We start from the raw sequence: 26,303 nt of genomic DNA on the forward strand, positions 1-26,303 counted from the left end.
CTTACTTTGTCACCCAGACTAGAGTGCAGTTGTGTCATCAAAGCTCACTGTAACCTCAAATTCCTGGGTTCAAGTGATCTTGCTGCCTCAGGCTCCCGAGTAGCTGGGACTACAGGTGTGCACCACCACGCCCAGCTAATTTTTCTATTTTTAGTGGAGACGGGGGTCTCACTCTTGCTCAGGCTGGTCTCGAACTCCTGAGCTCAAGCAACTGTCCCACCTCGGCCTCCCAGAATGCTAGGATTACAGGTGTGAGCCACCGGGCCCGGCCATCGTTGGATTGTTGATCAGAGGTAAGAGAGATATCACTAGGTCTGGAAGAAGCAGTGGTTTCTGGGTGGATACTAAGAAAAGGAAAAATGACCACATTTAAGATGTAAGAAGACCGACCGGCCTCACCTTGAGAGGAAGTTTACGTCATCTCACTGTGTCTCCCTTGTATTTCCCTTTGTGACTCCAACAAATACTGACATTCAATCTAGATGAAAAAATACCCTAGGAAAAAGGGAGGGAATATTACTATAATATGAAATGAAACGTATAAGTCTGCCCTACTTAGAAGACAAGAAAACGGTAGCTCCTCGTCGTCAAGTGTGGCTGCACAAAGCACCACAGCAAATACATGACGTCCAAATGTCCTGTGGCTTCCTGTGAAGGAATTGACTCATATATCTCAATGTCTCATATTAAAATAACCTATATGTCTATTACATTGCATATTTTTTCTTACATGGCTAAGCTTACTGAAATATTGACTTTTCCTGCATCTACTGATTGCCTTGCAAACAACTTGGAACATCAGTCCTCTGCCAACTGGCATTTTATGTCCTGTAATATATCAATTTTACTGATAAAAAAGTACTTCAGCTTTTAAAAAAAAAGTCCTTAAAATTGGGCTGTGATTTATGATCTATGCAATGTGTATAGCAAGAACTACAATATGCTCTAGTGGGGTAGATAGGCGTAGTCCCGGTGGGCTAGTAACAGAGTATCACAGACGGGGAGGCTTAAACACAGACATTTATTGTTTCTCGGTTTTGGAGGCTAGAGGTCCAAGATCAAGGTGTCAGCAGGGTTGGTTCTGCTGAGGGCTGTGGGGGAGAATCAGTTCCACACCTCTCTCCTGGCTGCTGCTGATTGGTCCACACCTCTCTCCTGGCTGCTGCTGATTGGTCGACACCTCTCTCCTGGCTGCTGCTGATTGGCTGGCACTCTGGCGTTCCTTGGCTTGTAGAGGCATCACCTCGATCTTTGCCTTCATGTTCACCTGGTGTTTTCCCTGTGTCTCTTTACAATGTCTTGTGTGCATGCGTGTGTGTGTGTGTGTGTGTGTGTGCGCGTGTGTGTGTCCACATTTATAATAACACAGTCATAACGGATTAGGGGTCCACCCTACTGACCTCATCTTAATTAATTACATCTGGAACAATCCCATTTCCAAGTAAGATCCCATTTTGAAGTAATAGGGGTGACAACTTCAACATAGGAATTTTAGGGGGGAAGGGGGGGCTACAATTTAACCTTTAACAACAAGTATGCTGGGCATAGAGTGCGGCCGATACGTGGGGCCTGCAGCGTGGAGGGGAGAGGTGAGCGAGACCAGAAAGAGACCTTGGCAAGATTTTCAATAAAATAATAAGAATAATCATCATCATAATGGCAAACATTGGTTGCGCAGGTATATCTTCTCTTTCCAATTGCTTTCTTCAGTACCTTGTGTGTTTTAGCATATTGAACCCCCATCATTTCTATAGATATGGAAACTGAGGCACAAAGAGCATGCTTTGCTTCATTTTGAAACTTCCCTGAAATTTCTCCGAAAGGGACTTATTTTTTTAAAAAAACAAGGAAATGATGAAGGAAAGTCACATTTTCTGTGGTGGAGAAGCTGCTTTCATCAGGTTTCTGGGAGCCAGAGGCACGTGACTCCTGGGTAACCGGCCTGAATTGTTTTCTCTCTCCTTAGAGTCGACTGGTCAGGGAGCTTTGAGTCAGGCTTGAGTCATTGTTGTGGCATGTTCTCCAACCAGAAAGCAAACTTTGTTTTTCAAGCCACCAAGGAAATGTTTGAATAAAGTGAATGTACTTCTGCAGTAGTCATCTCTGATTCTTTTTTTTTTTTTTTTTTTTTTGAGACAGAGTCTCACTTTGTTGCCCAGGCTAGAGTGAGTGCCGTGGCATCAGCTCACAGCAACCTCAAACTCCTGAGCTCAAGGGATCCTCCTGTCTCAGCCTCCCGAGTAGTTGGGACTACAGGCATGCACCACCATGCCCGGCTAATTTTTTCTATATATATTTTTAGCTGTCCATATAATTTCTTTCTATTTTTAGTAGAGATGGGGTCTCGCTCTTGCTCAGGCTGGTCTCGAACTCCTGAGCTCAAAGGATCCGCCCACCTCGGCCTCCCAGAGTGCTAGGATTACAGGCGTGAGCCACCGCGCCCGGCCAGTCATCTCTGATTCATTATTTTTTTTTGAATAGTTTGCTCACGCATGTTATTCTGTTTGCCACCGAGTTTGTGCACCGGGTGTTCTCCACACTTAAAGGTGGCCTCGTGCTGTCTTTCCGGCTTTGCTCTTTGAATGTCTTCTCGAGAGCTAATCAAAAATTCACTCATCATTCCAAAGCTGGGCAAACCAGTCCAACGAGGCCTCAGTGCAAGAGGAAAAAGGGAGAGAAACCAAGTGAGAAATTATTCTTGTCTGATTATTGATATAAGAGCTATGGTTTTATATAAATACTGCTTCCAGTCCTTCTGAATTGCTCCCTAAACCCAAAAAGTCCAACCAGGCCTGGGACGGAGAAAATCTAGAGAAGGAAGAGCGAGAGTTCAAAGTCATTTCTGTTAAGGTTTTTAGTTTTGTTTCTGTTTTTCTAGACCTGGGGACATTACCCAGAGATGGTAATGCTAATGACACTGTTTCGTATAAAAACATTGAACAGCTTCTCCCAAATGGAGACTGGGCCATCGGATGATGCACTTTCTCTGCTTTGATGAAAGTACATTTTGAACCCTTTCCCATCTGATAACTGAGCAAATAAAAAAAAAAAAAAAGCACTTTCAGTGATCACAGAGCCGTAAAAGCACACATTAGGAGTGACCTTAGCAATCAGCTAGTCCATCCTCCGTGTGTCAGGAGAGACAGAAGGCAAGGAAACAGCCATGACTCGCCGAGATCACAAAGCCTGATCTTCTGAATTAGACCCTATATTCTTTTATCCATTGAATGTCTGTGATTAAAAGTCACAGTGGGGTGGGAATTTGCAAACCATAAAAATTGAGGTGTAAGAGAGTTTTTTAAAAATAACACGTATGTTGGCCGGGTGCAGTGACTCATGCTTGTAATCCCAGCACTCTGGGAGGTCGAGGTGGGAGGACTGCTTGAGCTCAGGAGTTTGAGATCAGCCTGAGCAAGAGTGAGACGTTGTCTCTACTAAAAATAGAAAAACTTAGCTGGGCGTGGTGGCGTGTACCTGTAGTCCCAGCTACTCGGGAGGCTGAGGCAGAAGGATCGCTTGAGCCCAGGAGTTTGAGGTTGCTGTGAGCTAGGCTGACACCCTGGCACTCTAGCCCGGGCAACAGAGCAAGACTGTCTCAAAAAAAAAAAAAAAGGAAAGAAAAGAAAAGAAATTTGTCAGAGCTGGGAACACCATTGAGACTTTTCAGGGACTTAGAAATCAGGAAAACCCTTGATGGGTCTGAATATGCATTGGCCTCTGTACTGGCCTAGGAAGGCAAGTTTAAATTTTCGGAGGATTTGTAGGTTGGATTTCATTATTGCTTTCTTCAGGGCTGTCAATTCTCAATGTTTCTTTCATTTTTCCTCATATACCCCGTCTCATGGAGTCAGCACCCAGCTCACGGAGAATCTGTCCTCCCCAGAGAGAGCAAGTTCATCCCAATAGAGGCTTGCCCAAGCTTGGAAAATCCTAAAACCACCAATTGACACTAACGTTCTCCATGTCTCACTGGGCCATCGACCTGGCCACACCGTCACGCCTCACCCCACTCCTCTGGGACTGTGACACAGGCCTTGTCATACGCCATCATTTGTACTTCATTTCAGTTGTCTGCCAACCCCGTTCTATGGGTCTATTGTGACATGTAAACTCCATTTTTGATGTATTTTTATTTAATTGGGCAGTCCAATTTTGCTTGGCTGTCTAACTCTGTTTTCGTTTCCTCTTTGTTACTCCTCCTTTCCTGGTTCCTTGGGTTCATGACGCCTTTTCATATTGTCACAGGCAGCCATGTGGCAGGTCCCCATTCACCTTGTCAGTCCCTTCGGATAACCAAAGAGCTTTGCCTTGGAAATGAACAATAGAGTTGCCAGAGAAAATGCCGGACACCACGCGACATTTGGAACACACTTTACAGGACGCCACATGCTATTTGGAATACACGTATGCCAGAAATTGTTCGTTGTTTATCTGAAATTCAAATTTAATTTGAATTCAGTTTTGGCACTTGTGTTTTTATTTGCTAGATCTCGCCACCCTAAATACAACCGCCCCTGTACCTCAGGGACATTGGCAACGTACAAACGGGGCCCATGTGCAACTCACAACCTCGTGTGCCTTTCTTTTCTATCTTTAAAAACCAATGTCCTTTTATTGCTAAGAACATTGGGAGTGGTGGAAATAACGAGATAAGCACAGATTATTACACTGCTGTATCGATAAAATTTAGTTCAAAATTAGATTAATTTTTCTTTGGACTTAAAAGCAAAATGGAAAAAAAAAAAAAAAACACCCCAAAACCCAAAACCCACAAACTCAGGCCTCCTCTTTGAGCTTTCTTACCCAAGGCTGATGTTATCTGCCCCTGAACGCTCTGGAACCTCACCCTCACTGCACGGACTGGAATCTCCACAGACCACAAATGTACCACGGCTATACACACATTGTTTCCGTCTTGGGAGTCAAAATGACCCCCTACAGCCTCACAGCCCATGGGTTTAGGCTGAACTTTGAGACAGTTTCTTTTTATTCACATCTGTGATGGCCTCACTCAAATGAAACCAAGCAACCTGGACACTCTGATCAGTGGCTGTGAAAACATGGGCCAGATTCCTTCGCGGCAAAGACTTTCTGTGAGCAATGCTTTTTAATAAACGCCCTCTGTGCAAAGGAGCTATTCCTCCCGGTGAAACTCTTTTAAGAACTGAACCAGAGTGGTTGAAGGGTGGTTTCATTCACTTTTTTTTTTTAAGAGATAGGGTCTTGCTATGTTGCCCAGGTTGGAGTGCAGGTGTGATCAAAGGACATTACAGCCTTAACTCCTGAGCTCAAATGATCCTCCAGCCTCAGCCTCCTGAGCAGCTGGGAATACAGGCGCACAACACTCTGCCCACCTCATTTACTTTTTACCTACTTTCAGAACCTCAAATGGTAACTAACTTGTCAAGTGATCAGCATATCTACAAAGGCGAAATGTAAACTTAATGTGTCACATTGTTCTTCCAGAATCCTACTGGGTAGGAATTTCCAAAAATTGTTCCCAAGTACTTCCAATCAAAATTGTCAACCTTCTGTATCCTGAACTTCCAGATTCTATTTCTAAATAAGCGTGAGAACTATTGCACCTAGGTTAGAACATTTGTTTCTGAACATATGACCCATGGGAGCATGATGTTTTCATTCCTATTCCTTGTCTTTTGGGCCCACCACAAATCCTGGTATTTAAGGTTCTTAAGTTAAATACTTCTGCCACGGAAGATGCAATGTAAATACCAGTTAAATAATCACGAAAGAGAGACCATATGTCCAAGCAGACAGCATGCATCTTGATGGGGGCCCGAGCACGTTAAGATCAATCATGTCCAGACTGCAAGGTGTGGGAAGGTGGGGTGCGCCGTCCCCATTACCCTGCAGATCCGGGCTCTGGGAGTGCTGCTGGCTGAGCGCCTTCAGCTGCCAGTCGTCTCCAGAAATTGACCTTGGCTGCACCGATCCCCTTGCCTAAGGTCACGTCCTCTTCCCGGGGCAGGCTGTGGCCAATGACTGTTCACTGCAGGGCCAAAAAGGCTCAGACCACTTGTCCCAAATCGTGACAACTCTGAAGGGCCATCGCAGTATCAGAGCTACCCATGGGGTCAGCGGGGGCCTTTGTTGAGACCACAACACAGTCCAACTTCTCGTTCTGATCACTTCCTGCCCTTTCTCCCGGGGTGTGAATCCCAAGAGCACTCTAATAAGCTTCCTACATGCTAATTGCCATCTCAGAGTCTGTTTCCCAGGGAATCAATCAACCCACAACTGGCGATAACAGGAATATTCCATGAAAGCAGATGCTAAAACGGGATTCTGTAGCTGAATCACCTGAGGTTCCGGCTGGCAACGAGGACTTCGTAACTGCGGGTAGGTGGGGCACAGCTTAGCCCCGGTAAAACGTAGCAGCGCATCTGTTAAGACTTTTGCCAGCAGTGAACGTGGATGGCAAATGAGTGGAAGGAAATACAGTAGCAGGTGAAATGTATTGGGCATTTGAGAACTATGCGGGGCACGGCATAGAAGGACAATGGAATTAGATGACTGTTGCAGGGGGCAGTTGATGCTTTGAGAACTTACAAGCCGAGTGTGAAAACCAGAGACCTTGGCAGCATATAAGAGAATCCCAATCTGCAGTAGCCAGAGGGCAGAAAAAGCTGAGGATCAGGCACAGGAGTTAATCATAGAGGAGCAGAATTCTAGAAAGGGTTGAACTTTCAGCTTAGGTAAGTCTGCTCTGCCCAGGTCAGGGCTCTGATTAGAAAAAAATGGAGTCTGGAGATAGGAAGTTGGGACGTTTGGGCTGATGTGTTTGAAAATCCCAATTCCCCAGAACCCTCTGAGCCTGAGTGATTGGTTTCCTCGTCCGTATGAAGGGCTGGCACCCAGCCACTAGCTCGAACACAGTGCAGTGGCTGTGTCCCTGCAGGACAGCGTCACCCTCCTCAGCGTCTGCCCCTACCTGGCCTCCTGGCCATGAACTATGTTCTGTGCCCCAACTGGGCAAGTGCCAGACCTGGACAGGAGAAAAAGGACTCCACACAGAAGGAGCTGCGGGGGGCGCCAACGTCCCCTGCGGGAGCCCGGAGAGCACACGTGGAGCTGGGTGCTGAGATGCTGAATCAGGGAGTGAGGGGTAGGGCGGGACGTGGGGGGTTGTACTGACTGTTTTTTCTTACTCCTGATGCTCTGGCATTTGGGGTCTTAATCCTGGAGAGACTCCCAGGGCTAGATAATTCCTAGAGATGGCAAATGATCCCGCTGTGAGCATGCATTTGATATACAAACCAACCAGCCCGAGCCCCACCCCAAACCAATCAAACTCTCAGCCAGGCGTGGTGGTGCACACCTGTAGTCTCAGCTACTCAGGAGGCTGAGGCAGGAGGATCGCGTGAGCCCAGGAGTTTGAGGCTGTAATGTGCAATGCTTGAGTCTGTGAATAGCCACTGCACTCCAGCCCGGGCAACGATACTGAGACTCTCATCTCTAAAAAAATAAAATAAAATTCTCATACATCGAGCCAATATGCCCCCTACCTTCAATCACCCCAGGGCCAGTTACTGGAAAACAGAGGACCACCCCTATAGCCCTGAGCCTGATGAAATTATTCAAACTACGCAATCCAATACTCACTTAGCATACTTACCCTGCCTCATCTTTCCTTCCTGAGAAAACCCCAGTTAAAGGCTCTGGGTCGTGCTCTCCCTCTTCTGAATCCCGACCCTCCCTGGTCCTTCCTTACTGGCCCTGAACGGTGCGCTGTGCCTCCTGCTTCTCGAGATCTGTGAGTATAAACTTCTTCCTTCACGTCGATCATTTCCATATCCGTTGTCTTGCCATATCCGGTTAAAACAAATGCTGGGTACATTTTTAACACAGGAGTGGAATGTAAAGTTCCAGCATATGATGTTGTCCTATGCCACGACTGCTATTGTTAACCGTGATTGCTTGGTCATGTTGGTGTCTTCCAGATTTCTCCTCCATAGTCACCATTTTCCCCTTTATAATTGATAAATCGGTTCTTATCAATGATGATCAGATGATCAGATGATCCTTATCTGAGTAAATCATCACCAAAATGATGTCATGTGGTGGTCTTCTCTTTCTGTCATCCCTTCTATATTTATGACTTGGCATTTTCCTGTAAGAAAGAGCTTTCATTCCCTCCTCCATGTATTTAGTTTTTTGTTAATTTATTTAGCAATATGAATTCCAATTTTATTTAATAGGTTGAAATCTGGCACTATCATGTTTATTTTGATGTTTAGATTGTCCCAGATTTAGCCAATGGGATCTCCAAGGTGGTTCCTATGTCCTTTTGACATGTCCCCATCATTCTTTTTTTTTTTTTTTTTGAGACAGAGTCTTGCTCTGTGGCCTGGGCTAGAGTGCCGTGGTATCAGCCTAGCTCACAGCAACCTCCAACTCCTGGGCTCAAGCCATCCTCCTGCCTCAGCCTCCCGAGTAGCTGGGACTACAAGGGCACACCACCACATCCAGCTAACTTTTTCTATTTTTAGTAGAGATGGGGTCTCACTCTTGCTCAGGCTGGTCTCGAACTCCTGACCTCGAGCGATCCTCCCGCCTTGGCCTCCCAGAGTGCTAGGATTACAGGCAGGAGCCACCACGCCTGGCCAACCCTAGGATTTTTAAATCCTAGTTTTTCTACTTTTTAGCTACATGTCCTAAGGCAGCTTATCCTTTGAGCATCTATTTCATCACCTTTAAAATGTGCATAACAATATAAACATCAGGGCTTTGCAGCCAGTGTTCAGGGGGAAATCAGGGTGACTGATCTCTGGCTGCTTCTAAGTTCCCATTCCTGCCAGAAGCAAACGTCCAGTGCAGATTTGGCAAAGACTCTGAGAAATGACCTTGTTTGTCTACACCGAACGACTTTCTTAGGAAAACACTGGATATCAGGAAGGAGGTAGCGCCAATGGCAAAAATAAATTCAGCCATAATAAACTTCCCATGACTTAGTGACCTGGAGAAAACCGATAAGGAATATCTGGTTTGCCCCTTTTCTGAAAGAAGAGAGAAACAAATTACATAATATGACAAGAATTACATACTTAAAGTCTCTCAGTGGATTCTGGCAGAAAGAATCTGGGATTCCAGGGGTTGGTCCTAATTCTCACAACTGCTTCATTTCAATTGTTAGTTTTCCCTGTTTTGTTAATTCCTGGGATTGGCTTGTAAATGACAACAACAACAAAACACCTGGGCAGGCTAACGGGGCAGGCTCTGACTGCCATCCCCACCTGTGACAACCTCTCTCCAGTGTCTCGGTGGCGACACTTTCTCTTTCCAGTGCGACCTGTCACTGGAAACAAGAACTGGTCCTCGCCTGCCTCTGAGACAGGACAAGCCTGTATTTTGGCAAAGACGCTGATTTTGCAGATCTGTCGTAAAACACATGATTTCAGTGGCGGTGGTGGCGTCTCTCCAGCCCAGCCCGGGAGGTTTTATTGCTGAAGAACTTCAAGAACCACCTTAAAAATCAGCCTCTGCTGAGGGAGGCCACGGAGGCCCAGGCCAGCCCTAGCGTCTCTAGCGGAGCCACTGCCCTGAAGCTTTGTTCTTTTCAGTCCAGTCCAAACAAACAGGTGACTTTCTGTTTTGCAGGTTTGGTTTCCGAAGGGGAGTCGGTCAGCGGTTGGGGAAACCACTTCAGTAATGGAGGCTGGCAGCCTCCAGGTGGCACCAGTGCGCCATTGTCCCTCACAATCTGCTGGGGGGCAGAATGAAGTTTTGCTCCCGTCCAATTCCCATGAGCACAACTGCCTCGATGACTTTTCCTAATGATTTTTCCTAATGATTTTTTCTCTGCTCACAGCCCTTCAGAGGCTTCCTGTTCTCTGCTGGAGAAAGCCAAGCTCTCAGTGAGATCGAGCTAGACCCAGTCTTGTCTGGGTCAGCAGGATGGTGGGAGAAGAGGCACGGGGGGCTTTTTGGTCTTAGAGCAGAGGGAGGGGAGGGTTTGAGTTCTGGGGAAAAGAACCAAAACAAAAACAATGAGAATGAGAAGGAACCTGGAATCCGTCTCCGACACCAGTGTCTTTGCAGAGACCACAAACTTCTCACACAAGAGCCACACGTAGGTGCTCATTACCCAGGTATTTAATCATCAAACGCGACACAGAGGGAGGTCTCTCCAAGAAGCACAGCATGGCCCCAGCCTTGCCACGCAGCTGTGACAGTGGCACATAGCAGCCACTCATCAGAGCCTCCTTGGCATAAATCAGCCTTTCCGGGAGACTCGCTAGTTTACGATTAGAAAACAACTTTATTATTTGTATCTTCCAACATATCTTGTTGGCTATTCTCTCTCCACTCCAGGACAATCTCTTGGGTGGGGCCCACAACTTCTTTGGTCACAGAAGTCCCAAGCTTTCAGGTATGGAAATAGTCTCACTTTTGAAGCTAAGGACAGAGCTTCAGTGTTTCAGCCAACGCAAGGCTGTTTTTGCAGCCGCTATTTTCCACCCGGTTCCGAGAGGGACATTTCAGTGTTTGGCCAAGACGAACTATCTCCCTGCTCCTCTCCCGGCCCCCAGAGCTTCCTTGTTTCAGTGGGAAACTGGGTGGTAACATGCGAAGACACAAGACTAGGTGACCTGGGTGCTCGGTGACCGGGGTGCTCACTCCCAGCTCTGTGTGACCATGAACACGTTAAGGCCCTCTGCGACCTTGACTGCTTAACCTACAGGGGGGAGTAATGCTCTCCGCTCCACAGGTGGTGAGATGAAGTGACACAAACTTGTGAACCCATGAAAGGAGCGTGGTGAGTGTGGGCAAATGGGGCAAGTGTCTGCAGTTTAGGCTCTGGAACTTTCCCCGGGGTCCAGCAGATTTCTTACATCCCGGCAGCCAAAGCGGGGACGTTTATTTTCTGTAGAATGGAAGTTTCTGGAGAGAAGGGTTGTGTTCAGTGACTCGCCTTAGTGCCCACCACAGTGCCTGGCACACAGGAGGAGCTCATAGATACACGTGGACTCATGTGGTGTGTGGTATAATGATGCTAAATATGTTGGCTATGCCGTTCCTTTCCTCATGTCCTGGTCCCTGGTCTCCATCTGCATCTGAGATTTGGTGCTGGCTTCATTCAAAGCACATTTGTTGATCCCTGGATTCCAGTGGAAGAAGTGAGGAGGGGCAGATAGGAAGACGAATGAGAAAGCTCATGACCTTTAAAAGTTTGAAGTCCTAAGGGAACAAAAGGATACAGATGTAAATCAATCCAACCCTTGTCTTTACTTTTTACAGGTGAGAAGGTATTACAAGTGTCATAGGGCTTAGGAAACACAAATCTCCATGCATTTACTGCATTTACCAAATTATGAATAAAAATGTAGACTAAAAATTTTTTTTTTTTTTTTTTAATTTTAGAGACACGGTCTCACTCTGTCTCCCAGGCTGGAGTGCAGTGGCACAATCAAAGCTCATTGTACACGCTTGAAGCTCTGATCTGGGGGGAAGGCAAGGGCAATAGACATAACCTAAACTTTTATACCCCCGTAATATGCTGAAATAAAAATAAATAAATAAATAAAAGCTCACTGTAGCCTCAAACTCCTCGGCTTAAGAGATCCTCTTAACTCAGCCTCCCAAGTAGCTGGAACTACAGGGATGTGCCACCACGCCTGGCTAATTTTTAAATTTTTTTTAGTGATGGGATCTCACTATGTTGTCCAGGCTGGTCTCCAACTCCTGGCCTCAATTGATCCTCCCACTTTGGCCTCCCAAAGTGCTGGGATTACAGGTGTGAGCCACTGTGCCTGCCCACCCACCCCCCCCAACAAATGTTTCTTAAATCCTCCTTTTGGAAGCTCTCAGTTTTGCCTGTTTTTATTTTTCCTCTTAAAGTCCTGGTTACAACACGTTTCTGGTTTCATGACAGCGGTCATTCCTGACAATGACATCGGATGCGCGCTTCTTACATTCTCACCCTGGAGATTCATTTGTAGTCAAGATTCCTTAAAGTTTAAACAGCCATCTAACTCAAAATGGGAATTATGAACAGCCAATTACACTGTCTTCCCTAAGGGGTCCAGTCTGCTGTGATGCATAACTTCTCCTCTCTGACTGCAAAGATTGAATGGACGGAAACTTTCAGATGAAGACAGTACCGATTTTGTGGGTTAAATGTAAATGCAGGCATTTGCACATGCAAATTCATAATGGGCAAGAAATTGACTGGAAAGAAATAGGACAACTGAGAGCCACAAGCTGGGCTGCAGAGTAGGTGGGAGCCGCGGAGCGTGAACAACAACAGCTCGATAAATAACTCAAAGTCGGTGGACGAGCTAAGGAGTTTAGAAGAGTGATATTGACAAGTGAGGCAGCTTGGAAATTTTGGAAAGAGAGCGATTCAAGAAACGCTGGAAGGGGGGTCGGGGAGGCTCAAGAGCATGTAGTTGGGGTGTCAGGCAGGCAACTGTCTGAGGAGTTTTGGATTCAATCAGGGGACTGAGCACAGAGCAGGGCTGGAGATAAGCTGGCTTCAGAAGCCTGGGTTCTGGTCCTGCCTCTGCTAAATGACACTGAGGGTCATCGCAACTGTTTAGACCCCGGTGTCCTCAGCCGCCTAGCAGAGGGTTAGACCAGACCAGTGGTCCTCTGTCATCAGTACAGATTAGAATCACCTGGGGAGCTTTGATACCCCACTGATGCCTGGGCTTTGGCCCCAGACATTCTGGTTTAATTGGGAAGGAGGCAGGCACAGGCATGGATGTATTTGAACTTCACTGAGATGTAATTCACATGCCATAAAATCCACCCTTTGAAGTGTACAATTCGATGGGTTTTATGTTACTCACAGAGTTGCGCAACCATCACCTGTATCGAATTTTGGAACATTTTCATCACCTACAAAAGATACCAATGTGCCTATTAGCGATTATTCCCTATGTCCCCACTGCCAGCTCTCAGCAGCCGCTATCTACCTTCTGCCTCTGTAGATTTGCCGGTCCTGGACGTTTGCATTATAAACGGAATCATTTGCTGCGAGGTTCTCTGTGATTGGCTTCTTTCACTCAGCATGATGGTTTCAAGTTTCCTTGACGTTGTAGCATGTATCAGTCCTTCATTCCTTTTCATGGCCAAATAATATTTCCTTCTGCTCCTATACCGTATTTCAAACATGCAGAGTTTGAAAGAATTCCAGGAAGTTCTAACGTGTTGCCACAATGAGGGACCAGTGGATGGTCCTTAAGACCCTGCTGGGCTCCACCGTGTGTGGGGGGACGACAGCGTGGCCAGAGCCAGCAGGAGGCTCTGTCTGGTGAAGCCAGTCCCCAACACCGTGGTGTGCGTGTCCTCATTTACTGAGAAGGAAAGAGTTTGCACCTCCAGGTTGTACCCTGTGTTGTGTAGAGCGATTGTTGCTGTACTCAGGGTGCGAGGCTGAGAGGAGGAAGACAGGAGCGTGGAGGCACAGGCTGGCCAGAGCCCCAGGCTGAAGAGATGCCCAGTCCGTCTCTGGTGAAGAGGCCATGGCGTCCCAGGTAAGTCCTGGGAACCTTCTTTTTGGGCAGGGCAGAAATAGGGGAAGGAGGTGCTTCTTTTTTTTTTTTTCTTTGGAGACAAGAGTCTTGCTCTGTTGCCCGGGCTAGAGTGCCGTGGTGTCAGCCTAGCTCACAGCAAACTCAGACTCCTGGGCTCAAGCCATCCTCCTGCCTCAGCCTCCCGAGTAGCTGGGACTATAGGCATGCACCACCATGCCCGGCTAATTTTTCTGTTTTTAGTAGAGACGGGGTCTCACTCTTGCTCAAGCTGGTCTTGAACTCCTGAGCTCAAGCCATCCTCCTGCCTCAGCCTCCCGGAGTGCTGGGATTACAGGCGTGAGCCACCACGCCCGGTTGGAAGGTGCTTCTAAAACCTGAAAATGATTCCGTGGGGTTCAAGAAGCGCCCTTGCTGTGCGAAAGACAGATTTAGTTGTGAAGGCATCGGTGATACACTGGTGGAGCCCGCTTGCTGCTGTGCCTCGGTTTGGCCCCTCGGCCCGCTGTCCGTTCAGCAGAAGACCCCAGCCAGCTTCTTGCCAATTAGACCGATTGGTGCCAACTCACTGAAATTGCCATTTGCTGCGTAAGAAAAGATGGTCACACCTGTTCCCATCCTGTTCCGAATCTTTATTGCACTCAGGGGTGCTATGGCAGCTGCTCAGACCATTAGCGGAAAGTGGGCTAATACTTCTGTTGTCCCTGCTTCTTTTCTTTTTAACCTGCAAAGAAACTGAGTGATTTTTTAACAAGATCAAAAAGCAAGATAAACACAGATGAAGGCACAGAACTCCCCAATGCAGCCAGGAAGAGACCACACATATCCTGGGGTTACCAGAAGGGACCCTGCTTTCCCTATCCGTGGCCCCCACCAACCTCCTCTCCATTCGGCAGCCCTGGTGATCTTTGCAAAACATAATTCAGATAATTCTTCTCCTTCTCCTCACCTTGACACTCCCCCAGTGGCTTTCCTACATTAGGATGAAACCCAAAACCCCTAACCCCATGGAAAGGCCTCGAAGATCTGCCCCAGCCGTCCACAATCACAACTCTCCCAGCTGTGCCCTGTCAGTTCCAGCCCTCGCTTGGTAAAGCACACCCAGCTTCTTCCTATCTCAGGCCCTTGCTCTTGACTTTCTCTCCCTTTCCCCTTCCAATGTATCTGTAACCTTCTGTCTCAGCTTCAATGTCGTTTCCTCGGAGACGCCTTCTCTTTCCCCTCCACCAGCTGCCTAAATGAAGGTCCGTTCTTACTTTTTCTCATGGCATCCTTTGATTGTATGAACAGCGCCTCCCCATTTGTGATTCTGTGTTTAGTGTGTTTGTTTAGCACCTGTCCCTCCACTAGACTGCAAGCTCTGTGTTGGATTTATTGCTACTGTGTTTCCCTGCACAGTGCCGGGCTGTGATTATGTACTCACTCAAAAGTACTTGTTGAAGAAGTGATTGGGTGCATGGGAGGATTCCTGAGGGCCCGGAGTCCTGGGGGTGGGGGTACTCTTCGGGACCATGACCGCCAGGGAGAGCTGGGAGGGCGGGGAGAGCCGTGGGAAGATTATAAGGAAAGGAGAGGATGAGGCCCAGAGACGTGTTAGTTACCCATGAACGGTGCGTAGAAATAGGAGGCTGGAACGGAGCGGGCGTTAAGGCCCAGGGAAGAGAGAGGCAGACACCGTACAAGTCATCAAGAAAACAGATTCAGCCGGGCGCGGTGGCTCACGCCTGTAATCCTAGCACTATGGGAGGCCGAGGCGGGAGGATCACTTGAGCTCAGGAGTTCAAGACCAGCCTGAGCAAGAGCGAGACCCTCATCTCTACTAAAAATAGAAAACTTAGCCAGACGTGGTGGCTCATGTCTGTAGTCCCTGCTATTCGGGAGGCTGAGGTGGGAGGATTGCTGGAGTCCAGAAGTTCAAGGCTGCAGTGAGCTGTGATTGTGCCTGGTGACAGAGCAACACCCTGTCTCTAAAAAGAAAAAAAAAAAAAGTACAGATAAACAAAAAACATCTGGGGGGTTCTTTTTCCTTTCTTCTGGTCTTTCTCCTTTGCATATTCATGTATCCAACCTCTATCAAGCACAAAGCACCAGGGGTCTTGGGTTCGAAGATGAAAGACAGTCATCCAATGAGGAGAGAGAAATACAGACCACCAGACCGAATGCTCCACTGGAGATACCTGCAGGCCACATTGGGGGAGTGGGAAGGAGCCCCAGGGGGAGAGTCAGGGAGAAGCTCCAGAGGAGGCTGGGCCTGGCTGATACCACCCACCGTGCAACCCTCCTCTCACCTCTCACCGTAAAATATCAGTCAATTTACAAAGAAAAAGGAGTCCCTTTGCAGTGGAGAAACCTAACGGACACCATCTTCGCCAAGTGACCGAAGTGAATATTATCAGTCGTGGGACAAACCAAAATTGTGAGCCACTCAGTGGGAGGCAAGGAGAGCCCAGCATCATTTCTGTGATGTTCTTGCCGAAGATGAGTAAACGGAATCCAGCTCTAAGGAAATGTCAGACAAACCCAGATGGAGGAGCAGTCTACAAAACAACCTTCAAGTGTGTCAAGGCCATGAAAGTCAAGGACAGACCGAGGAGCGATTCCCAACCGCTGGAGACCAAAGACACCTGACGTCTGTGTGGCAACTGCTGCAACTTGTGCTTCTGAACTGGACCTTTCTGCTGTGAAGGAGGCTGTTGGGATGGTTGGTGAAACTTGCGTGGAGTCTGAGGATTAGTGAGTAGGGATGGAACAGTGTTAGTTTCCTGAGGTTGATGTTTGCACTGAGGTTGTACAGGAGAACGTCCTTGTTTGTAGAAAATAGACACTAGGATGCGTGAGGAAGGTGATGCATTAGTTTGGCAAATTACTCTCAGTTGGTTCAAGAAAAAGTTTTTTTGCATTGTATTTGCATTGCATTGCATTGCATTTGCATTGCAACTTTTCTGTAAATTCGTGATTGTTTGAAAATATGCAATATTATTGAAAAAATTCTGACGGTTGGGTCCCCATTACATGTTGATTTAAATGGTGTGGGGTATGTCTTCCTCAGTTTGGGCTGCTATGACACAAATATGGACTGGGGGCTTCAACAACAGAAATTTATTTCTCATAGTGAGTCCAAGATCAGAGTGTCAACGCGGTCAGTTTCTGTTGAGGGCCTTCTTCCTGGTTCGCAGATGGACATCGTCTTGTGGGAGAGCACATGGCAGGGGACAAGGAGAAAGGAAGCAGCTCTCGCGTGTCCCTTCTTCTAAGGACACGGGTCCCATCCTGGGACTCCACCTTCATGACCTAATCACCTCCAAATACTGTCCCATTGAGGATTATGGTTTCAACATATGCATTTTGAGGGGACACAGCCATGCCTTCTGTAACGGGAGTACAGCCTGGTCTTTAGGATTTACCAAAAAAAACCTCCCCAGTTGGCTAATGTGCAGCTAAGTTTGAAAACCACTGGGTTAGATCATTTCTGCAAGATGGTCAGTTAACTTCTATGAACAGGTATTTCCCGTCATCTGAAAACCCAGCACTAGGCAGTGTACTCAGAGGGTGGCAGGCCATTGCCACCCCTCCTTGTAACCTCATAAAAAGCAGCTGTGTGAGATGGGGGAGGGTGAGCCTCCCTGTCGGGCATGTAGGTGCCAAGTGATGCCTGGGGCTGCCTCATACAGACCAGCAATGCCTTGGCAGTTCCAGCTGACCCCCTAAATCACAGAGAGGGTCTCGGACAACTAGCAAACTCATCTGTTAGATAAGACTGGGTCTCAAGCCCTCGCTTTGCCACTTGCTAGCTGGGTGACCTGGGTTATCCAGTGCTTGGGCCTCAAGTTCATCCCTCCTACTTCCTCATAGGATTATTGTGAGGATTAAATGAAGTCATTAGTGCATGAAAATCACCTAGCACAGTGCCCAGAATGGAATAAACATCAATTCATGCTAGCTATAATATTATGTAGGAAGACCTATGTGATTTCCTGAAAATATTAATGTCACGAAGAGTGTGTGTGTGTGTGTGTATATTTGTGTGTGTATGTGTGTGTGTATTTGTGTGTGTGTGTATTTGTGTGTGTGTATGTGTGTGTGTATGTGTGTGTGTGTATTTGTGTGTGTGTGTGTGTGTGTGTGTCCTGGGAGATATTACAGCCCAAGAAGAGGAATATGCCAACAACTATGTCTTTTTTTTTTTTTTTTTTAAAGACAGGGTCTTGCTCTGTTGCCCAGGCTAGAGTGCAGTGGTGTTATCATAGCTCACTGCAACCTCCAACTCCTGGGTGCAAGTGATTCTTCTGTCTCAGCCTCCTGAGTAGCTGGGGCAACACCACACCTGGCTAATTTTTCTATTTTTTATAGAGATGGGGTCTTGCTATGTTGCTCAGGCTGGTCTCGAACTCCTGGATTCAAGTGATCCTCCCTTCTCAGCCTCCCGAAGTGTTGGGATTACGGGCATGAGCCACCGTGCCCCGTCTACCAGCTACATCATCAAAAGAGCTGAGTCCCCAAGTGCTTGGGAATGACCTGGCCACCTGCCCTTCACCTCCTGCTGGCCAGCCTGGCAAACTCTTGTGAGGTGAGCGTGGGGTCCTCACTGTGGTCAAACCCCCTTTTTGCTCCAATCTCTTCCTGACCTCTGCATCAGAGCAAATCCCTGCTCTTGGGAGGTCCAGCGTCAAGAAGGAGTGGGTGGAATTAGTGGGGAAAAGAAGGCGGCAATGGCAGCAAGGAGCTCCAAGGACAGGTGTCATCTGCCTTTCCAGCTGAAGGTTTTGAAGGGCAGAGAGTCCACTTTTGACAGTGTGTCTTTGGGTTGGAGATTGCTGGTAGAAAGCTTCAGAGAACAGTTGTTTGAAGGGGAAAGGAGGTTAATTGTTTTAACTTGAGCAGAGCAAACTTGGAAAGTGAGAAATGCTCCCTATTCCAATAGGTCTCTGGTCCAAAACCACACCTGGCCTCGCATCCTTCTAATGATAATCCCCACAGAGTTCCAGGTGTTCAGCCCAGTGACTGATTGCGAGCCCTGCCGAGTTCAGAGGGACAGGATGGAGGCTATATATAAACCCGACGAAGTTTCAAAAGGTAAAAAGACGCATGACCGATTACATTGCTCCGGGAGGGTGCAGAAGCTTTTATTTCTGCCCTGGCTGACACCTTCCCTTTGTTCCTTCTTGGAAGATGAGGAGGTCCTGTGGCCACAGGTCCCCATCTGGGGAATGGGGTGAGATTTTCCCCCCTGCGGGAGCTCGTCTGCACGAGGCACCTTTGAAGGCCCCCGGGTAGGGCGGCTGGACACGCTCCGAGGAGCCGGTGCCAGTATTCCCAGTGGCAAAGGCGCCGGGGCCAGCTGACGCTTCAGGCGGTGTCTGCGAGAGGCAGGCAGCACCTGCGAGTCGCTGGGGAGGGTTGGCAGGCAGGGCTGCGACATGGCAGCAGCTGGGGGACAGGTCAGCAGGCAGCCCCCGAGTCGGGCAAGACGGGGCCTCTTGGAAGGTGGTGGCTGGCCTCCAGCGCTGCTCTCCGGCGCTGCTGCAGCCATGGAACCGCACGGCTCGACAGAAGGAGGCTGGAGCTCGGTCCTGCCAGGAGGAAGTAAACTCAGAAAAGTCATGAAAGGTGAACGCAGACTTGCTCAACCAGATACAAGCTCCAGAGTTGGGAGGCACCCCGTGAAAGCTCAGGGTCTGGGGCAAATTAGGGACCTTTGGTTTGTTTGTTTTCTTTCTTTGAGACAGGGTCTCACTCTGTTGCCTGGGCTAGAGGGCAGTGGTGTCATTGTACCTCAATGCAGCCTCAAACTCCTGGGCTCAAGCGATCCTCCTGCCTCAGCCTCCCAGGCCCCCTGAGTGCCTGGGACTACAGGCACCCAGGAGTGGCTAATTTTTTTTTTTTTTTTTTTGTCTTACTCTTACCCAGTCTGGTCTTAAATTCCTGGCCTCATAGGATCCTCCCACCTCAGCCTCCCAAAGTGCTGGGATCGCAGGCATGAGCCACCGTGCCCAACCAAATCATGGACTTTTGAAATAGAAAGGATATGAGTGATCCCTTCCTTAATTCCTTTCCTTTATAGACATGGGAACTCAGGCTCAACGAGTGTTCGTGACTTGCCCAAAGTCTCACTGCCAAGTATTATAGCCGTCGAATGACGGGTGGTTTCCTAGTCAAATGCTCTTTTCAATGTGACTTAGCCTCCCTAAATAGCTAAGCGTGTATCAAACATTTGCAATTTACTTTCTTACGAATACAGTTGGCTTAGAGAGGCAATGTGGCGTGGTGGACAGAAAGGGGAATGGAACTCTGGTCTTCTGGGTCCTTACCTGTGCTCTGCTCCTGGACCAGAAGCATATTCTTAGCAATGGCAGTTCGTGCAGTCATTAAAGGGTGGACTTACGCACAAAGTCAGCCCCAGCCCTGTAGGGGTGGGAGGCAGGAGGTGCCTCTCCCTTGAGGAGGCAGAGAACGACCCCGAGTGGGGAGGTGTGTGTCGGTCTCAGGCCCCGTGAGGGCTGGGATTCGTCTAGTCCTGAGTGTGACTTTCGGTCAACTCCCCTTCATTCCGGCCTCTGGGGCACACATTTCACAAACAAAACAAGGCCACCTTGGGGTGGGGTGCCTGGGGCTGTGGTCACTCTTCATCCAACCTCAAGGCCCCCTGGGCAGCAGCTGAAGTGTGAGGCGTGGGGTGGGGTGTGGTTGTCAAGAGCCGTGAGGACGAGTCTAGTGGCAGACACGGTGCCAGCTCAGCAGTGCTGCATCAGGGCCGAGGACGACCACAGTGACAAGGTCTGGGTGGTACCTGACCCCACCCCACAGCACCCATGGATTCTCCTATAGGAGAGGGGTCTCCAAACATACTGAACCAGGGATCCACAGTTTTGGGGTTAGGCAGTCTGGGTATTGTTTCTTGTTTGTGGCTTGTAATGGCTGGATGAGCTTGAGTGAGTCATTTCACCTCCAAACTGCAAAATGTGTAACAATGTCATAGAGTCACTTGGGTTATTGTAAGAATTAAATGAGGTAACATGGTAAAAATACCTCGGATAGTCCCAGAGTCTCCGGAGTTGCTTAACAAATGGTATTTCTTTCCATTTTGCCCTTAGGATTAAATATCATTGACATTTTCATCTATGCACTTAGTTATCTTCCATTTGGGCAAATAAGCATTACACACACACACACACACGCACACACACACACATGCACACATACACACATATTCTCTTGCATGTAAATTCCACAATCAAAGAATCATAGACTATTATTAGTGCTCAAAAGCACCTTAGAAATCCCCTAGTCCTGAGCTTTCCTCCCATGGGTGAGGCCCTGGAGAGGTGATCTGGTTTGGCCAGGGCTCTGCAGGTAAAAGATTCGAAGTCCTGTCCTGATCTCCAAAATCAGCTGTGGGATGTCTTGGGAGTCTGGTTCTGGTCTTTGGGGTTGGTAGCCAGAAGATCAGCTGTGTCTTTGAGATGCCAGAGTTGGGGATGGGGCACGGGTCTGGATGCGTTTATCTGGCTCAACCAGATGGTCTGATGATCATTTATTCCTCAAATATTTTTGGGATCATGGGATCATAATATGTCAAGTCTGGCCTCATGCAACTCTGGGGCAGCAGGGAGACTTGGAAACTATTACATGACAATCGCTGAGTACCATGATCAAGGGTTGCTCAATTTTGTGGGGGTTGGTGGGGAGAGGGAAGGGGCCAGGTCCCCCAGACTGGTTGTCCATACTTACACCAGCGAATTCCTGGGAGACCTGGAAAGGAACTGTCGCCTCACTCTTGTGTGTGTGCTCACACATCAGTTCTCCTTGTGACTGCCCACAGATCCGTAATCCAACTTGCACCTCTTTGACTTGGTAAGAGAGAAACAGGAACACAAAAAAGTGGAATAGAAAGAAACCATCCAATAGTTCAAAGCCCATTTCAGAAGAGCACCTAAACCTACTTTTTCTCTGTTTCCTATCCCTCCCCTTTGTTTTTCCTTTCTTTCTCTCTCTCTCTTTTATTTTCCTGCCAAAAATTTTTTTTACATTGATTTTGTAAACTGAGACTTTGCTGAATTTATTTATCAATTCTAGAAGTCTTTTTTGGGCATCTTTAGGGTTTTCTAGATACAAGATCATATCATTGGTGAATAGGGATAATTTGACTTCCTCTTTCCTGATTTGGATGCCCTCTATTTCTTTCTCTTGCCTGATTACTCTGGCTAAAACTTCCAGCACTATGTTGAATAGAAGAGGCAACAGTGGGCTCTCTTGTCTTGCCCCAGTTCTTAAGGGGGATGCTTTCAACTTTCTCCCATTTAGTATGATGTTTATGTGGTGAATTACATTTATTGATTTGCATAGGTTGAACCATCGTTGCATTCCTGGGGTGAAACCTTTGATCATGGTGGATTATTTTTTGACGTGCTGTTGAATTAGGTTTAATAGCATTTTGTTGAGGATTTTTGCATCTATGTTCATAAGGGATATTGGTCTGTAGTTTTCCTTTTTTCTTGCGTCCTTTCCTAGCTTTGGTATCAAGGTGATACTGGCTTCATAGAATGAGTTAGGGAGGTTTGCCTCCTTCTCAATGCTATGGAAGAGTTCTGCTGGTTCTTTGTAGGTCTGCTAGAATTCAGCTGTGAATCTGTCTGGGCTGGCTTTTTTTTTTTTTTGTACTGGGAGATTTTTTTGTTACCGTTTGAACCTCACTACTCATTATTGGTCTGTTCAGGATTTCTATTTCTTTCTGATGCAGGCTTTGAAGATTGTGTGTTTCCAAGAATTTATCCATTTCCCCTAGGTTTTCTAGTTTGTATGCATAGAGGTTTTCACAGTAGTCATGGATGATATTTCGTATTTCTGTGGTATCAGTTGTAATGTCTCCTTTTTAATTTCTGATCTCCTGTGTCTTTGCCAAGTAAACCAACCAACACAAACTGCGCTCCCACTCTTCAAAAGTAATGTTTAATTTTCCTGATTTTAAAATTACTTTGCTCATCATGGAGAGTTTGAAAATCATATAGAAGTGAAACACAAAAAAAGACAAGTCACTTAAAACCCCACAAACTCCCGAGTGATCTATGTTGAAATTCTAGTCTTCTTTTTAATTCAAGAAAAGAGCACTTATTTGAAAAAACAAACAAACAAACAAACAAACCAGAACTAATTCCAACCATAACATGCTGGCTGAATTTCCCTTTTTTTCTTAACCTTATCGCAGAAGCTTTCCTCTGGTTATTAATCATTCTTTAAAAAGAATTAATTTTTAACAGCTACATATTATTTCCTCCTTTAGCTCTTCCTTAATTTATTTAACCAGACCTTTGTTGCACATTTAGGTTTCCAGTTTTTGAATGTCATATGTAATTCTGTGATAAACATCCTTATACACCCATTCCTGGGTTAATCTCTGATTAACCCCGACGTCAAGGCTGTGACATTCCAGGTGACATTGTCTCCAAACCCCTAATTCTGGCATGGGTGAAAGCCAAAGGAATCCTAAATGTTTCTGCTAACTGATGGGGGGATGGGTCTCCCTGCCTCCTTTGCCTCTGGGTCTGGCCTCCTCCTGGGTCTGCCTCGGTCGGTCCTGGACCATGTTATCCTGACATGAGGCTGGTTCCTTCTTTGGATTTCACAGTAATAAAAACCCCACTCCCATGAAGCAGTACTGTTTAGAAAACCCTACTGAAGATTTTTGGGGTCTTGGGAGGTGCCACTTGGAGGTCCTCTCCCTCCCTCCCTCCCATTTCTGCTCGACACTGCCCAGTCCTGCCCCTTGGTTATGCAGAGCTGTGACCGCGTCCTTGGCAGGGGTGAGGCCACTTGGCACCGGGCCCTTAAGGGTGGGACTCACCTTCTACCCAACCATTTACTAAGGCATTTTTCTCATCAAAAAAAATTCTGGTGCCAGCAGTGAGTTAATTCTTGTGCTCAGAAGAGACTGTAGAATAGCAGGAGAATTACTAGGGCTAACAATATGGACACTAGGCATTGAAGGGTGTTTAAAGCCAAATACTAGATGTGGGGATAAGAACATAAATAACAGCAGAGTTATTTGATTGTTAACATTGTCAGACTCCAGAATCACCCCTTGGGTTTCCCCAAACAGCTGCACAGAAGCAGAGGCCAGACCCACCTTGCCCGTGATGAGTCACTTGCATCACCATTGTGCAGCACTGACATCCTCCGAGGGCTCCTTTGGTGGCTGGGTCTGGCTTGGGCTGTTTCCAGTAGATGAGGTAGCCGGATAGCCAAGCCCTAACACTAATGGGCACTTTGGGATTCTACGTAAACAACTTATTTCACCTCCCAAGACTCCTCTACATTCCTCATACCTTCAGGGGCATGTGAAGAAAGGCCAAAGAGACTGGCTTGACTTAAATCAGAAAAATGAAAACTGAGAGAATTTGGCAGTATGTATATTTAGGGAAGCAGATGACAATGTGACGTCCTTACTTTTCCTTATTCTGCGGTCAGGGCTTCCTACTATAGCAAGGTCAGGCATCACCACAGGTTCTGAGTCTCCAAAGTTTTCCCGAGCATGATGCCAGAATCTACTTCTCTCCAGGGAATCTTAATACCTATGTGTATATGTCTTGAAAGTTCACAAGTCCCTTTTTCTATGCATTATCTCATTTAAACTTCACACCACTCAAAGCATCACACTTTTATGACAACGTCCATTTTATAGAAGAGAAAACACGGTCATGAAAATGAAATGATTTCCTCAAGGACGATGCCACAAACAGTTGAGTGGCACCTGAATGTGGAACCAACATTTGACTCCAAATCCCACCCATGTTTCCCCCCAGACAATACAATCTATCCTTCTGAGATGTCTTCCATGAAAGCCCATCTAAATGTTTATGAAGGGCCGGGCGCGGTGGCTCACGCCTGTAATCCTAGCACTCTGGAAGGCCGAGGCGGGTGGATCATTCAAGGTCAGGAGTTCGAGACCAGCCTGAGCAAGAGCGAGACCCCATCTCTACTAAAAATAGAAAGAAATTATATGGACAACTAAAAATACATATAGAAAAAATTAGCTGGGCATGGTGGCACATGCCTGTAGTCCCAGCTACTCGGGAGGCTGAGGCAGGAGAATTGCTTAAGCCCAGGAGTTTGAGGTTGCTGTGAGCTGGGCTGACGCCACGGCACTCTAGCCCAGGCAACAGAGTGAGACTCTGTCTCAAAAAAAAAAAAAAAAAAAAAAAAGTTTATGAAGAAGCCCTGTGTTGGATGTCATGATGGCCTAGAATATAAGAAAAAGAAAAGAAAAAAAAAAAAAAAAACCCCCCCAAAAAGACAAAAAAAAAAACATAAAAAAAAAAATAAAAAGAACCCCTGTGTTTCATGACGCTCAGGTGATTTATCTAGAGTTGCGCATCCCTCACGTGGCCACAAGATGGCAGCGTAGCCTCGATGATGGCGGAGCTTGGCCCCCTTCCTCGCACCGGTAGAGGGCGGTCGTTCCTCGTTTCAAAAAGGGAGACATGGGGAAAAAAAAAAAAAACACCATCAAAAAAAAAAAAAAAACAGAGAAAAGAAAAACAAAACAAAAACAATCTCTCAGTGTCTACATTGATGAACTAGGATGGTGGGAGGTTTGTTTTTCTTTTCCCTTTCTCTTTTTTAAATTAGGCAGGAGAGTTCAAACAAACAAGTCTCCATTTTCACCTCTGTGTTTGCTTTTGGAGGCACGAGGTCAGGACTCGGGCCAGCCGCCTCGCCTGCATTATTCATCTGTCCAGCTCCAGCCCTGGAACAAATGTGAAGAAATGAAGTCGCTTCAGTCGAGGGAAAACACTGTTGTTATTGTTGCTGGTGACAGTTGCATTTGCCAACAAACATAAAAACATACTTTGGAACCCGAATGAGCTTGTCAGAGGGAACTTTTGTTCCATGTTTGGGCTGGGACGCGTCCAGAGAGAAATCAGGCTGGCATTTGAACTTCGGGCTGCAGGGAGAGAGCTGTGCACAGCAGCTACTGACCCGAAAGACCAGGCCATCAGCTGCAGTTTTCATCTGGGTGGTGGTTGACCACGGCCCTCTCTGCTCCTGGTTGCCAGCTGGGGTCACCGCCCTGCGTGGGTGTCCAGGGGAGGAGGCCAGGGCCTGCGGTCCAGGATGACGGGCTCGCCACCAAAAGGGATTAACAGGCTTTGGATTCTGAGTTTTTGGAAGGGGGTCCTCACTTTGGGGCTTTGGGATAGTGAAAATGGTCCCAGTTCTGCAGGATTTATTTCCCATTAGGTCTCAATTATCCCAAGACTGTTGGCAGCACCTTCAGGATCCCCTTGCTACGTGGATTAATTACTCTAGGGACAAAGCCATCCTAGTTGTCTGCTGGTGGGATTCAGGGTATGTGGACGCCCGTTCATGCCAGTCCAAGGAAGCACAATTCCGGAGGCCAATCTGCCTATTCCTGCTACTGTTGCATAATTCAAGTTGAAGTTCTCGTCCACAGCTGTCCGAGGGCCGCCTCCTCCCTCTGCAGATGGGAGAAGCTCACTCCGTGGACGGGACTTACACTGATACGGTGCCTATTTGGAAAGAAGAGATCGCGATGAATTACGACCCTGGTGAATAGCATTAAAACGCCATCAAGCCGAAGCTCTCTGTGAATTTTGCTCCTGTCGCCTCACATCGTCACTCCGCGAGGCTACGTACAGTGTCACTGCACACTGTGAATCGAGCCCTGAAGCTGGAAAGGCATCTCAGAGATTATCCGGTCCAAATGTCCGCGTCTAAGACAGCAAGGTCCCCGTAGGAGGGGTTTGAAAGATGTTCAACGATGGCCGAGCCCGTATTTCACAAATAAAGTAG

At 47.3% G+C, this 26,303-nt stretch overlaps 1 non-coding gene across 1 annotated transcript; it reads left to right on the plus strand.

Annotated features, from left to right (window-relative positions):
- Positions 1-2,986: 2,986 nt before the first annotated feature.
- Positions 2,987-3,040, plus strand: LOC138393533 (small nucleolar RNA MBII-202). Its single transcript, XR_011235212.1, has one exon. It is a non-coding gene; the product is annotated as a small nucleolar RNA MBII-202 (small nucleolar RNA).
- Positions 3,041-26,303: the final 23,263 nt, after the last annotated feature.

This window comes from Eulemur rufifrons, chromosome 11 (genome assembly GCF_041146395.1).
Source record: "Eulemur rufifrons isolate Redbay chromosome 11, OSU_ERuf_1, whole genome shotgun sequence".
NCBI lineage: Eukaryota > Metazoa > Chordata > Mammalia > Primates > Lemuridae > Eulemur > Eulemur rufifrons.